This window comes from Cervus canadensis, chromosome 11, assembly GCF_019320065.1.
Source record: "Cervus canadensis isolate Bull #8, Minnesota chromosome 11, ASM1932006v1, whole genome shotgun sequence".
NCBI classification, from domain to species: Eukaryota; Metazoa; Chordata; class Mammalia; order Artiodactyla; family Cervidae; genus Cervus; species Cervus canadensis.
The window spans coordinates 59031603-59043250 of record NC_057396.1 but is presented as its reverse complement, the minus strand read 5'-3'; positions in this window follow the sequence as shown (position 1 = coordinate 59043250).

Sequence of the window (11648 nt, the reverse complement as noted above, 5' to 3'; positions counted from 1 at the left end):
GCGGGGAGGGGGCGGGGCCGGCGGGCGGGGGCGGGGCCGTCGGGCGGGGGCGGAGCTCGCCCCACTCCCAGCCCAGGCGATAAAGAGGGGCTGGGCGGTTGTCGTAGGTTCTGCGGCGCTGAAGCGGAGGCGTGGGGCCTTTAGGTAAGATTGGAGGGTCGGGATCCTCGCGGAGCCGCGCTCCCAGCCCGGCACTGGGGCACTTGAGCCGCTGCTTTAGCAGCTGGGCTGTAGGACTGACGGGTTTGGAGGGCCCGAGCTGGCGCGCTCACCCCGCGCCGGCCTCCGCGCCGGGGGACTGCGAGCTCCAGCTCCCTTCCCTCCGCCCGCGTTCCCGCGGCATCCCGGCGCCGGGGCCTCCCGGCCTGTCTTTAAACTTCCCGGCTTCTTTTGTATACAGCGAGAAGAGGGGAGCGGACGCATTCCCAGTTCCGCGCGCCCCCGCCACCCACCCACCCTCTATTCCGCCGCCTCCCCCCTCCCCCTTCCCGGGAATACCTTTCGAACCTCGAATCTGAAGAGAAGCTCTTGTAACTTAGGGACAACCGATCGCACCTTGAAAGGAGGTTATAACCCCATTTCTGAGTGTCTGGACATTCTTCTCTTCCCCTGGAGGTCTAAATTTTGAATTTTAAAAAGCAAGGTGGGGTCGTAACTTAGACATTTCAAGTACGGTGTTGGTTTTCTTGGGCCGGCCTGGGGCCGCACCCTTCTTGGAGTCTGACGGCTGACTTTTAAGGAGACGTTAAGTAGTGATTTTCTCCATGGATCCTGGAAATGTACCAAGTAACGTTCTATTTCTCCTCTGACGCATGTGAGTTCTCCCCTTTAGCCTGCATCCCACACGAAAAAGAGATGGGGTTAGTGACTCACCCTGGCATCATTGCAGTGTGGCCTGTTGCCACCTTGTGAAGACTGTGGCGCAGGAGGCTTCCTCCGCTTTTGCTTTCGACCAGTGCTTTCCTTTTTTTCCTTCCTGTAATGCCTTATGTCCACTTTGAAAGTGCCTCTTGCTGTGGCCAGCTGATTCTTTTAAAACTCCTCTTCTTGGCTAACTTTTAAAAGATACCAGGCGGCCCCAGTGGAGACCTGCCTACCATTCTCTACTGCAATAACTGTGCTGTGTTTAGTTGCTCAGTCGTGTCCAACTCTTTGCGACCCCATGGACTGCAGCCCTCCAGGCTCCTCTGTCCATGGGGATTCTCCAAGCAAGAATACTGGAGTGGGTTGCTATGCCCTCCTCCAGGGCATCTTCCCAACCCAGGGATCGAATCCAGCTCACACACATTGCAGGGGGATTCTTTATGGACTGAAAGGGAAGTTCTTTATGGACCACCAGGGAAGCCTGCATTAACTCTGTTTCATTCTATCAGATGAAACTGAGTTAGTTAGTTCTGTATTTTCAAACGGAACTGTAAGGAAAACACCCCATTATGCTGAGTTGCTTGTAAGATAAAATTCCAAATAAAAATGGATATTAGAGTGAGGCAAGCAGGTGTCTGGTGGAATTCAGCTTTGAGAGCTGCAGGTACAAGCTCTTGAAATGCATTAAAAATTCTGGGCCAACTCCAGACTGCCGTAAACAAAACCTAGCCCAGAGGTACTTGAGTCTTTCCAAAACAGAGGATGTGGTATTACCTACGCCCCATATTTTTGTGAAATATCACCACAGTTGGCTCTACATGTACGACCTCAAAGAGCAGGGCTGTGAGGCGGCCCTCTAATGAGGGCCCTCTTTAAAGAACTAGAGACTAGAGTTCCTGGAATGAACTCTAATAACTCCTGAGTTATCAGATCAGCCCATAAATTTTACAAAGCTAAAGATGTAGCCCACACCATATCAAAGTAGCTTGTGATTGACAGACATTTCTCAAAAAGCAGGAGACCTCAAATACAGGTGAGATAATCCAAAGATTACTTTATGTTTAATTGTGAGAATCAGAGATCAGAGAAACAGCTCTAACCTACCTCTTTGCCCTACCTTATCTAGTTTCATCTGTGGGCGGTGGTGGCTTTGGGATCCACCTAGAATCCACCTAGAATTTGACACTTGGTTTGCTTGCAGAGAAATGATGAAGTTCATGTGTCATGGCATAGTGATCAAGGGCCTGGACATGGCCACAGACCAGGGTTTGAATCTCGACTCTACTCTTTGCTGGCTGGGTAATGGTGAGCATGCTATTTAACCTCATTTTCTTATGTGTAAAATGAGTGTGTGCTAAGTCTCTTCAGTCGTATCTGACTCTTTGCGACCCTGTGGACTGTAGCCCGCCAGGTTCCTCTGTCCATGGGATTCTCCAGGCCAGAATACAGGAGTGGGTTGCCATTTCCTACTCTAGGGGATCTTCTGACCCAAGGATCGACCCTGAGTCTCTTATGTCTCCTGTATTGGCAGGTGGACTCTTTACCAGTAGCGCCACCAGGGTGTTGTAAGAACTAAGTGAGATGATGTGTGGCACCTGATAAGTGGAGAACAAATGTGGCTGTTAATAGTTCAGATCCCCATGTTCCTTGCTGAGGGTAGCTTATTCCCAGTTCTCCAAAGAAGGCACACACAATTCAGAATGTTGATCAAAAGAATTGCCTGACTGTGGACCAAATGTATGAAACTGTGGCTTCTGTATTTTCAAACGGAACTGTAAGGAAAACACCCCATTATGCTGAGTTGCTTGTAAGATAAAATTCCAAATAAAAATGGATATTAGAGTGAGGCAAGCAGGTGTCTGGTGGAATTCAGCTTTGAGAGCTGCAGGTACAAGCTCTTGAAAAGAAATGCATTAAAAATTCTGGGCCAACTCCAGACTGCCGTAAACAAAACCTAGCCCAGAGGTGCTTGAGTCTTTCCAAAACAGAGGATGTGGTATTACCTACGCCCCATATTTTTGTGAAATATCATCACAGTTGGCTCTACATGTACGACCTCAAAGAGCAGGGCTGTGAGGCGGCCCTCTGATGAGGGCCCTCTTTAAAGAACTAGAGACTAGAGATCCTGGAACATATCGCCAGAATGGCCCTTCCTTTTGAGGAAGCAGCAAATTTCTGGGTTTAAAGAGTTCTGAGATGATTGTCTGGCAGCAGGAGCTCAAGAGTAGCTGGGAGGGGCTGTTCATTATGATGATGGCTTTCTGTTTGTCTCTACTTGCTGATGTAATTACTTTTCTGAGCTGAGTGATCTTTGTGTAGGTGACTCAGCTTGCCTGGCTGTATTTGTCCAAGGTGATACAGAGGCAAAGCCCCAAGTCCCCAACACTACTAGCCTCCAGGTAGTGTTACTTTGAGCTACTTGTGAGCTACTGTGCTGTGTTGAGTTGTGTCCGACTCTTGACTTCCTCATAGACTGCAGCCCACCAGGCTTCTCTGTCCATGGAATTTTCCAGGCAAGAACCCTGGAGCGGGTTGCCAGTTTCTGCTTCAGGGGATCTTCCCACTCCTTGGATTGAACCCACATCTCTTGCGTCGCCCACATTGGCAAGTGGGTTCTTTACCACTGCGTCACCACTGGCCCCTGGTAAATAGAAGCAAGATCCACCCAGTGTGGCTTTGCAACTAACCTGTTGCCTTGGGACAGGGACTTTCATTTCCCAGGGCCTCCATTAATTTCCATAAAATAGAAACATTGGGTTTAATTTTTGAAAATACCTTTAGCCTTAAAGATCATCAGCCTCTAAGGCTCCCGGCTCCTAGGAACAGTAAGTATACCCCTGGGCATCTGTGAATCTTGTGGCAACATTGCCTGTGTACAGTCTCTTCTCCAGTGGCCTTGGTTCAACCAGTTTATTTCAGAAGCTGAATTCACAAGAAGTTTCCCCGCCAGAGAGTTTAACTATGGTTAAGAAGTCAGGCCTAGGTTTAAACACTGTTCTTCCACATACCAGTTCTGAGGTTGGTGTATTCATTTTCTATTACTGTGGAAACAAATTGCCACAAAGCTAGTGGCTTAACACAACACAAATTTATTAGTCTTACGGTTCCATCCATCAGAAGTCTGACCTGGACCTCACTGGGTTCAAATCAAGGTGTCAGCAGGGCTAGGTTCCTTTCTGAGGACCTATGTGAGAGAACCTGTCCCCTTGATCATTCAAGCTATTGGCGTGGCCCAGTCCTTGTGATTGGAGGACTGAGGTGCCATTTCCTGGCTGAGTGTCAGCTGAGGACCATTCTTCACTTCTGGAGATCACCTATATGCCTCGGCTGTGACCTCTGTGCTCTGTCCTCAAAATCCCGGTGAGTAGGCAAAGTCCTTCTCCCTCTTTGAATCTTCAGTTGTCTGTGTAGTCTCTGATTAGAAATGCTAAGTCCTGGGTACCCCCTAAGACCTACAGAATCAGAACTTCTAGGGGCAGGGCCCAGCAATCTGTTTTAACAGCCCTCCAGATGAGTCTGATGCCCACTGAAGCTAGAGAACCAGGACTGGTACTCTATTTTATTTTCTACCTAGTCTCTAGCATTAGTTGGTATCCACCTCCACTAGACTGTAAGGTTCTTGAGAGTGGGGCTTTACCTGGTTTAGCAGACACTGTACCCCAGTGTCTAGCACCTCAGCTTACATGGGCTCATAAATGGTCACTGTGGAGATGGCTGGGGGGTAAGTGTCAGGACCGAACTTACTTTGTAGAGTAAATATACCCACAATGAATTCCTTAAGTTTGTTGGGTCATTGGCATGGTAAATGTTTTATGTTCTGATTTTTTTGGATTGTTTAAATAGGTAGATAAATATTTGAGGGTGCTTGCTGGGGTTTTCAGATGGACAGCAGCATGTCTTTGTTTTCCTCTGTAAAATAATGGAATATAGGCTTGCACTGCTCATAAACTGGCTACCCAAAACATCTTCAGGAACTCAGGGATGCCTGTATATGTAAATCGCCTTGCTGCTGTTACCTTCCCCTGAGATCTCAGGTGGATGGAAATGAATAAATCATGATTGGGTTGGTCTTTATTGTAGAATGAAAATCTGTAGTCTGCTTTCTGCTGGCGTCTTCTGCAACATCTCTGATCAGTGTGCATTTCATGTGAACATTTCTAAGTGACGGGGAGTTTTTCATATTTCATCAAGGAAATTGATATCCATCTGTGCTGACACTTTGTTGAGTGCCTAGCACATGGCAGGGAGGGAGGAGGAAGTGGGGTGATAGCAAGCAGTTTCTCTTAGGAAGCCCAGAATGCCTCCCTAATTGATCCTAATGCTGTCTTTGGAAAGTACCCCCTTTGGAAAGTACCCCCCCCCCCGCTTCCTTGGTGGCCCTTAACCATGTTTGAAGATAGTTACTGTCTCTGACCAGACTTTTCCAAACAGAACAGCCCTGATTTCTCCCACCCATTTCTCTTGGCTTTTACAGCTGTTTATTTTGATGTCCTGATAAACTGGAAGAAATTCAGAAATCTGGCACCTAATCATAAAAATATTATTTCCAGGTCAGGTCTGAGCCCAGGACAGAGTAACCCCAGGACTGTGTGTGCATTTATTTGTTTGTTCCTTTAAGTGCCATGTAACATTTTAGCCCATATTGAGCTTTAAAACCCTTGAGTCTTAGATTTCATTATTCTATAAAAGCATTATTATCACTTCACAAATTAGAAACTGAAGTAAAGGAGTTGACTGCTTTAAGGTTATATAAGTTGACAGCAAAGTGGGATTAGAATATGGGTCTCTCAAGTGCTCAGGGCTGGTGCACTGGGATGACCCAGAGGGATGGGATGGGGAGAGAGGTGGGAAGGGGGATCAGGATGGGGAACACATGTAAGTCCATGGCTGATTCATGTCAATGTATGGCAAAAACCATTACAATACTGTAAAGTAATTAGCCTCCAACTAATAAAAATAAATGAAAAAAAAAAAAAAGAATATGGGTCTCTCTTTCAGGACTACTAGAAAATCCTGAATGACCCCCCCCTTTTTTTTTCACCCAAGTATAGTGTGTGACTAAAATAACTTTTTAGACCTAGGAGACTAGATATACAAGAAATGGTTTTTACCTCAATGTAGCAAATTTTGAAAGCTGTTAGTATTTTTAATACTTAATCAGGTAGAGTGTTAGAAAAATAAAAATTTAAGCTGCAAGTTAAATGACACAGAAATACATTAAAATATTCTCTGTTGAGAGCTCTTTCTGAAAAATATTCATTATTAAGAAAACATATTTAAGTATAAATAAGCTGCTCATAATTCTACCATGCTGTTCATCACATGTCCCAAAATGTTTGGAAATGTTGATGTTCCAAGCTTTTTTTTTAAAGGTATGTTTATGTATGTGTGTGTATTTTAAAGAAAATAATAAAATTATAGCTAAACTGGCTTTTTGTCTTAATACATTGTGAATAGCCTTTCATGTCTGTTACTTTTCATGGCTGTATAGTTCCCCACCATGGAATTGGACCATAATTTACTCATCATCTTGTTGGACATGTGTGTTACCAAATTCTTACTGTTTTAAACAATGCTTGTATATCCTTGACTGTTACTTATTCTTCTAGTGAAAAGCCTATTTGACTTGTCCCTGAAGCAATTCCCTTTTAGAGTCAACTTCAGAGCCACCCAGAAAAATCTCCATGTTTCCTAAGATTGGCACCAAGCATGTTCTACCACTCCAAAATGGTGTCTTCCAGTAAGCTCACCCATCATATCCTGTGGACCCTTTTCAGAATGACTTTAGGCTGTTTCTAATAATTAAATCCATTGCTTAAATGAGTCCTAAAATGTTGAAAAAAGCATGATGAGGTCTTCTGCATGCTGCTTGCATCTAAGTGGTTGGTTGGGTGGGTTGGAAAAGTCATGGAAGCTCTGTTGGTTCACGTACTATATGATCTACACTTACGGGCATCATTTTTAAATTTAAAATAGAGGATGTTTTATACTAGGGGGAAGAGTTTCAAGCCTTGAGGTTCAGTTCTCTTTCTTAATGCTGAAACATGTGCCAGAAGTTCAGTGAGTGATGACTACTGAAAGGGAAATTTTTGCAATGTGTGGGTTTTCCTATTTCTGATTATAAAACCAGTGCTTGTCTCTTTATAGAATTTTTGGGGAAGTATGGCAAAGAGTAAAGGGTCAGGAAGAGAAATAAGAAATCATAAATAATCCTGCTTAGTGTTAACTACTGTCAGCATTTTAGGGGCATTTATAACATAGCTCTAAAACAATCGGCTATTTTGTCTTTCTGGTGGCTCAGTGGTAAAGAATCCACCTGCAGTACAGGAGATGCAGGTCCGATCCCCAGAAGGAAATGGCAACCCACTCCAGTATTCTTGCCTGGGAAATCCCATGGCCAGAGCTGCCTGGCCAGCTAGAGTCCATAGGGTCGCAAAAAAGACAGACACAACTTAGCTACTAAACAACAATGAAGAACTGGACTTCTGATTCAAGTACTACGACCTTGGCATCTGCACACTGACCACTTCCTTTCTCTGCCATTTTTGCCCTCTTGCAACCAAGTCATGGAAGCATCCACTGTGACTACCAGCCAGTCCTGTGGACTTAAAGCTCAATCTTGACACTCCCCATCCCACCCGTATGGCTGGGGGCTGCCTTAGGCTTGGGGCCTGCGATCTCCTCTGCTCATCCAAGTCCAGAGTGTTTGTCCAGCTTTCTGACCTGATGCTACCTTCTGTCTACCCTCTCCACCCTTCTCACCCCAATGCCCCCTCCCTGTCCAGTTTCTTTTTCTGGGAACCTCATGACTTCCCATGATTCATGGTGACTACTGCTTTTTAAGGGCTTCCTTTGGCCAGGCACCATGCTGTGCAGTATGTGTGATTATCCCTGTGTGTACTGGATGCAGAGGGGAGGCCAGGAGGTTGAGTAACACACAGCAAGAAGTGGCAGGGCCAGAAATATCCGGTATCCTTTGTTCACCAGTCAAGAGACAGCTTGTCCCTGAGCCAGTTCACTGTGCAGTTTCTGCTGCTTTTGTTAAGAGATAAGCCTTTCTCAGTAACCCTTTCATCAAAGGGTGGGTTCTCTGCACCACACCCTGTTTATTTGTTTTAATGGTGCTATTCATGCCAAGGACCATTTGGAAGAAAGTCTCCTAGAGGTTGTGATCTCCTCTCTCCTCCTCTGGTGGGGCTGCCGAGGAAGCAGCCATTTCAGAACTTTTAGGAAGAGTCTGATACTCCCGGCCTCCCTCTTTGGGAACCTCTGATGGATGCCTTCCTCTCCTTTCCTCTTGCAGCACTTGTTCCCAGCCCCGGGCTTGTGTGAGTGTGTTAAGTCATCCTTTCTACCCAAACGCCCTTGCGTGTAAGGAACCAGGCTGGGAGCTGGAGTGTGATGGGCCTGGGTCACTGACTGGGGTCTGGGGATAGGGGAACACTATAATCTGTTCACTTGACTCATCTGGCTCCAGGCAGAAAGCATTGCAGGGGCGTTGGGTGCCAGCCAGAGGGGCTGGGACCTCTTCCTGATTTGTTAGGGTATAGAGAACCTGATCTGTTACGGTGCCTCCCATCTCTCAGGTTCAGGGAACAAGAGGGGAGCTCCCTGGAGAGGCCGATAGTCTGGCCAGGAGGTGTGGACATGCCTGTCTGACTTAGGGCAGGAAGTCTGATGTGGTTGTGAATCCGTTTACCACAGATTGGAACTTGAACTCATGTGCTGGGACTCAAACCCAGCCAAAACCTTGCTTGGAACTTGAAGCCAGCCAAAACCCTGCTTGGGACTTGAACCCATGTGGCTGGCACTCAAACCCAGCCAAAACCCATGGTACGTGGTTTCAGGACCTAATGAAGCTCAGGTTCTTGATTCATTGCAGAAAGAATTCAGTGAGAGACAAAGTGATAGGTAAGAAGTAGATTTATTCAGATTCTAAGAGAAGCACACTCCGCAGACAGAGTGTGGGCTGTCAGAGGGCAAGTGTGCCCAGAAATTTGGGGTGGTTAGTTTTTATAGGCTGGGTAATTTCATATGCTAATGAGTGGGAGGATTATTCCAACCATTCTGGGGATGGGGTGGAGATTTCCAGGATTTGGGCCACTGCCCACTCCTTGGTCTTTGAACAGTGCCTTGGAAATGTCATGAACCTCCTTCCATAGTTCTTCAGGCATTCTCTTTATCAGATCTAATCCCTTGAATCTATTTCTCACTTCCACTGTATAATCATAAGGGATTTGATTTAGGTCATACCTGAATGGTCTGGTGGTTTTCCCTACTTTCTTCAATATAAGTTTGAATTTGGCAATAAGGAGTTCATGATCTGAGCCACAGTCAGCTCCTAGTTTTGTTTATGCTGACTGTATAGAGCTTCTCCATCATTGGCTGCAAAGAATATAATCAGTCTGATTTCGGTGTTGACTATCTGGTGATGTGCATTTGTAGAGCTTCTCTTGTTTTGTTGGAAGAGGGTGTTTGCTGCGACCAGTGCGTTCTCATGGCAAAACTCTATTAGCCTTTGACCTGCTTCGTTTTGTACTCCAAGGCCGAATTTGCCTGTTACTCCAGATATCTCTTGACTTCGTACTTTTGCATTCCAGTCCCCTGTCACAAAAAGGATATCTTTTTTGGGTGTTACTTTTAGAAGGTCTTGTAGGTCTTCATAGAACCGTTCAACTTCAGCTTCTTCACCATTACTGGTTGGGGCATAGAGTTGGATTACTGTGATCTTGAATGGTTTGCCTTGAAAACGAACAGATCATTCTGTCATTTTTGACATTGCTTCCAAGTACTGCATGTTGGACTCTTTTGTTGACTATGATGGCTCTTCCATTTCTTCTAAGGGATTCTTGCCCATAGTAGTAGGTAATGGTTATCTGAGTTAAATTAACCCATTCCAGTCCATTTTAGTTCACTGATTCCTAAAATGTCGATGTTCACTCTTGCCATCTCCGGTTTGACCGCTTCCAAATTGCCAACGTCCCCTGGATCATCGAAAAAGCAAGAGAGTTCCAGAAAAACAGCTATTTCTGTTTCATTGACTATGCCAAAGCCTTTGAGTGTGTGGATCACAGTATACTGTGGAAAATTCTGAAAGAGATGGGAATACCAGACCACCTGACCTGCTTCTTGAGAAACCTGTATGCAGGTCAGGAAGCAACAGTTAGAACTGGACATGGAACAACAGACTGGTTCCAAATAGGAAAAGGAGTACGTCAAGGCTGTATATTGTCACCCTGCTTATTTAACTTATATGCAGAGTACATCATGAGAAATGCTGGGCTGGTTGAAGCACAAGCTGGAATCAAGATTGCTGGGAGAAATATCAATAACCTCAGATATACAGATGACACCACTCTTGTGGCAGAAAATGAACTAAAGATGAAAGTGAAGGAGGAGAGTGAAGAAGTTGGCTTAAAGCTCAACATTCAGAAAACAAAGATCATGACATCCAGTCCCATTAATTCGTGACAAATAAATGGGGAAACAGTGGCAGACATATTTTTGGGGGCTTCAAAATCACTGCAGATAGTGACTGCAGTCATGAAATTAAAAGATGCTTACTCCTTGGAAGAAGAGTTAGGACCAACCTAGACAGCATATTAAAAAGCAGAGACATTACTTTGCCAACAAAGGTCTGTTTAGTCAAGGCTATGGTTTTTCCAGTGGTCATGTATGGATGTGAGAGTTGGACTGTAAAGAAAGCTGAGTGCCGAAGAATTGATGCTTTTGAACTGTGGTGTTGGAGAGGACTCTTGAGAGTCCCTTGGACTGCAAGGAGATTCAACCACTCCATCCTGAAGGAGATCAGTCCTGGGTGTTCATTGGAAGGACTGATGCTGAAGCTGAAAATTCAATACTTTGACCACCTGATTCGAAGAACTGACTCATTTGTAAAGACCCTGATGCTGGGACAGATTGAAGGCGGGAAGAGGAGATGACAGAGGATGAGATGCTTGGATGGCATCACCAACTTGATGGACATGAGCTTGAGTAAGCTCTGGGAGTTGGTGATGGACAGGGAAGCCTGGTGTGCTGCAGTCCATGGGGTCGCAAAGAGTCGGACATGACTGAGTGACCGAACTGAACTGGTACTGTCCTGGCACCTCTGGGTGTGTTATTTCACTTGCTGATTGAGGATCAAGGTCTAGTCTTGTCTGCCATCTTGGTCCCATTTGATTCTAATCAGTTTATGTTGTGTCCTTGGGCTATGTCATTCTTTCAAAAGTTGTGCCCTGCCCCTTTCTCTCCTGTTACAGTAGTGGTGGTGGCAGAGGCGAGGTGTGTGTGTGTGTGTGTGTGTGTCCAGAGTGAAGTAGGAAGTGGCAATAGCCACCACTTTCCTGTGACTGTGTCAAGCACAGTTACCTTGTTTTATCTTCCATCTCCCCGTGTGGGGAAGCACCCACGTATAGGTGAGAAGAATGAGGCTCTAGCTGGGGGACAGCCAGACTTTAGTATGTCCAGGTCTGCGCTTTTGACCACTAGCCTTGGGCAGCCTCAGATCCTCACTGCACTGGGGTGTTGGGCAGCTACCCCCCCAGGGAGGGTCAGCCTGGGGGAGTGAGCATATAGGCTATGGTAGGTTTTGAAGACCCGAGAGGGAAATGGGGGTGACTTAGCTTTAAAGACAGTCCAGGCCCAGTTAGATTTTCTTCCTGCTTCCCCACTCATCAGAATGTGACCTTCCTGTCTCCTGGTCATGGGCTTTCTCAATATCATCTGTAGGCAACACCCACTCCTGTGGGTGTTTTTACTTCCTGGTCCCATCCTCTCCACCACCC